The sequence below is a fragment of the Aythya ferina genome (genome assembly GCF_964211825.1).
Source record: "Aythya ferina genome assembly, chromosome: 31".
Lineage (NCBI taxonomy): Eukaryota > Metazoa > Chordata > Aves > Anseriformes > Anatidae > Aythya > Aythya ferina.
Genome location: NC_140328.1, coordinates 1,254,221 through 1,258,662, shown reverse-complemented (window position 1 = coordinate 1,258,662; position 4,442 = coordinate 1,254,221).

Here is a 4,442-nt window from a genome sequence, read left to right as displayed (position 1 = left end):
TCCCCTCAGGTTGGGTTGCTGCCTCAGCTCGACTGCTGCGACAGGTGCCCACCACAGTGAATTATAAGTTATAAAATGTACAGTTCCCAGAGGAGAGGAGAAGAAAAAGGGAGGTGGGAAAGGGAGGAGAGGATCCTCCCTGTGCTCCTCCCTACCCTGCCTGAACTGCCCCATGCAAACTGCCTGTGCTAGCTGCCCAAGTTAGTCCTGTTTGCGCGTCCTGTTGGCGGTGCTCCTGGGTTGCAGCGCTCCCTAAGGACTGCTTTTATACCATCAGGGGGTTGGTTGGCTGCTGTCACCCCTGGCTTTGCCCTCAGCACGTCAGGGCCGGCGGAGACACAATCACAGCTCCTGACTGCTTGGGGAGGGGGGTGTGCGGTCGGAGTTGCGGCTCTGACCAAAAACGGCTCTGTGCCGCGTTATCGGGGGCGGCGGCCGGGATTTAGGGGTTGGCTCCATCCGTCTCCCTGCCAGGATCCCTCGCTGCAGCCGATCTGCGCGAGGTCCTCGTTAAAATGTTATTTCTATGCACTAAAAAATCCCTTCAGTGAAAATATGCAGAGTAGGATTTTTAGCAAGTAAAAATACGTGGCGATAGAAAGTCAAACAGAATAAACTCATTCTGTTGTGTCTGACAAAACACTTCATGAAACGACAGTGTTATCCCACAAGAGGGAGTTGAAACCTCAGTTGAGCTACTTTGAATTTGCTGTGAACCAAAAGGCAAGTTATATTCTTTCTACCAATACTTTTTGTGGATTTGGAAACCAATAAGAGCCTCCTTTTCCTCCTACAGACCACTGGAAGCATTTGGATTTTCTGACCAAGAAAACAACAAACAAACAATAAAACCATGCTAGAAAGTACATTCTCCCCGGAGTTACTTGGTTCCCTTTCTCTATCTGGATGTAGAAATTAAGAATACTCTTTCCTGCCTTGGCCACTACCAACTGGACATGCCCGACAACCAAGATAATAAATGCTGTTGTCTATTAAGCATGAATTTTATAGTGTTTTTTGGTTTTGATCAAAAGTGCATTTGGAATTATATTACCGGCTGCCTCCAAAAATCCTTAGTACTAAAAATTATGACAATGTGTCAAAATTACAAAGTCATTACATTTCTTACCATTAATTCTTTTTTAATGCTACAGTACATATACATGTGTAAATGTGCTGGAAAGGGATTTTGGAAAAATTAGTTGTCTCTGGACATCTGCCAAAAGACAAGCTCAAAGACCTCCATGTCTCTGCCAAGAGGCTGCTCAGAAGAAAAACACTGACAGGATTTGGTAACTTGGGTTTGTAGTCCCTTGTCCATGGGTTTCTGCCTTGGTAATTCCAGGCTGTGCTGGGCTATTCACAAGCAGGATATCTGCAAGAAGATCTGCTTTGTGTCACAAGGCAGATAGCCCTTGCGTGGGAAATTGAGCTTGAATGAGTGACCTAGGAGCTTCTGGCTTTTCAGCTGCTAGGAGCTCTTTAGCTTCTTTCCAGTGCAAAACTTTTATTTGAAGTACTCCATTAATTTTGCACGCAAGATCCGCTCCAGGGCAGATGTGTTCTGTAGCATCAAGAACACAAGCAGCCAGGAGCATGGCAAACAGGGCAGATAGTCAGGATGTGGCACAACAGTTCATGTAGGCAGGGCGAGCAGGGTCAGTCATATCTGTTCTGGGAAGGACCTTCTACTGAAGATATGGTGTCTGTCTGGTGAGCCCGCTGGTCTACAGCTGAAACCCAGACAGTGGGACCACAGCCTCCCCGACAGATGCCTCCACTCAAACAGACCTCCTGAGGACTGAAAGAGCAGCCAGGTGAATGATTGGCTGAGAGGCTGGTGCTGTGCCTGATGTTTTGGGTTCTATGACCTTGGACACACTTTTGAGGGACCAGGCATGTTGATGCCAGATGGGGCACAGTTTTCCATGTGGGGCAAGAGTGTTGTGGGAAGTAAGCTGGTTGGGCTTATCAGGAGGGCTTTAAACTAGATGCAGTAGAGGAAGGGGATTCACCTTTTAGTGAAGAAATCATACCTGACAACACTGTCGCTCTAACAACAGGGAAATACTTGTGAACTGTCCCAATGCAATCAAGACGATTCTAGAAAAATGATACAACCTATTGCCCAGTCACGATGCTTCTACACCAATGCACACAGCATAGGAAACAAGCAAGAAGAGTTGGAAACCATGGTACAATTAGACAAATAAAACCTGACTGCTATCACAGAAACGTTGTGGGATGGATCATATAACTGGAACACTGGAACAGAGGACTACAAGCTCTTCAAAAAGGATAGATAGGGAAGGAAGAGAGGGGGTGTTGCCCTCTACATTAAGGAAGGAATTGACTGTGAACTGTTGCCTTTGAGAAACAGCCCCGGACAGGTTGAGAGCTTGTGGGGAAAGTCAAAGACTGCGTCAACAAATGACAGCTTGTGGTTGCAGTCTAATACAGGGTGCCTGATCAAGGGGAGCCTGTGGATGAGGCCTTCTTGCTTCAGCTGTGCTCAAGTGGCCAAGAAGGCCAACAGCATCCTGGCTTGTATCAGGAATAGTATGGCCAGCAGAATGAGGGAGGTGATTGTCATTGAGGATGTTGACACCCTGGAGCATGTCCAGAGAACGGCTATGAAGCTGGTGAAGGGTCTGGAACACAAGCCCTGTGAGGAACAGGTGAGGGAACTGGGATTGTTTAGTCTGGAGAAGATGAGGTTCAGGGGAAACCTTATTGCTCTCTACAGCTACTTGAAAGGAAGCTGTGAGGAGCTGGGGGTCAGCCTCTTCTCGCAGATAACTAGTGATAGGACTAGGGGGAATGATCTTGATTTGCACCAGGGGAGGTTCAGGGTGGAAATTAGGAGCCATTTCTTCTCAGAAAGAGCAGTCAGGCATTGGAACAGGTTGTCCAGGGAGGTAGTGGAGTCACTGTCCCTGGGGGTATTTAAGGAGAGGTTGGACATAGTGCTTAGACACATGGTCTAGTGGGCAACATTGATATTAGGGTGATGGTTGGACCAGATGATCTTGGAGGTCTTTTCCAACCTTAATGATTCTATGATTCTATGACCTACAAGAAGGATCACGCTCACACAGTCTCATCCTGAGGGAGGATTTTGACCATCTAGATATCCGCTGGGAAAACTACACAGCAGGCTGTAAGCAATCCATGAGATTCCTAGAGTGCACTGAGGATAACTTCCTGGTCCAGGTACTAGACAAACCAACCAGAGAAGTGTTACCAGACCTGGTGCTCATCAACATAGAAGAGCTCATTAAAGAGGTCAAGACTGGAGGCAGTCTGGGCTGCAGTGACCAAGCCCTGGTTGAGTTTGTGATCTCGAGGAATATGGGCCTAACAAACAGCAAAGTCAGGACACTGAACTTCTGAAGAGGAAACTTCAAGCTACTTAAAGACCCAGTAGCTGAGATCCTCTGGAACACTATCCTTAAGGACAAAGGAAACATCACTCCCATTTTTAAGAAGGGTAGAAAGGAGGACCCAGGGAACTACAGACCAGTGAGCGTCACCCCTGTGCCTGTGAAGATTATGGAAATGAACCTCCTAGAAGAAATGTTAATGCACATGCAAGACAAGGAGGTAATCCAAAACAGCCAGCATGGCCTCACCAAGAGCAATTAGTGCCTGACCAATCCCGTGGTTTTCTATGATGGATTGACTGCATCAGTTGACAAGTGAAGACCTACCGATGTCATCTACCTGGATTTCTGCAAGGCCTTTGACATGGTCCTACATGACATCCTGGTCTCAAAATTGGAGAGATATGGATTTGAATGGTAAGACATTCAGTGGATAAGGAATTGGCTTGAAGGTTACATCCAGAGAGTAGTGGTCAATGACTCTATGTCCAAGTGGAGACCGGTGACAAGTGGTGTCTCTCAGGCATGTCCTCAGACCAGTACCATTTAATATCTTCATCAATTACATAGACAGTGGGATTGAGTGCACCCTCAGCAAATTTGCAGATGACACCAATCTGGCTGGTGCGGTGGATACGGTAGAAAGAAGGGATGCCATCCAAAGGGACCTGAAGAGGCTGGAGAACTGGGCCCACAGGAACCTAATGAGGTTCACTAAGTCTAAATGCAGGGTACTGCACCTGGGCTGGGGCAATCTCAGACATGAGTACAGATTAGGAGAAGAACTCATTGAGAGCAGCCCTGCAGAGAAGGACTTGGGGTTGTGACGGACGAAAAACTCGACGTGAGTTAGCAGCATGTGCACTTGCCACCCAGAAAACCAACTGCATCCTGGGCTGCATTAAAAGAGGAGTGGCCAGCAGGTCAGGGGAGATGATTGTCCCCCTCTACTCAGCCCTTGTGAGGCCCCACCTGGAGTACTGTGTCCAGGTCTGGAGCCCCCAGCACAAGAAGGATGTGGAGCAGTTAGAGTGAGGCCAGAGTAGGGCCACAAAGATG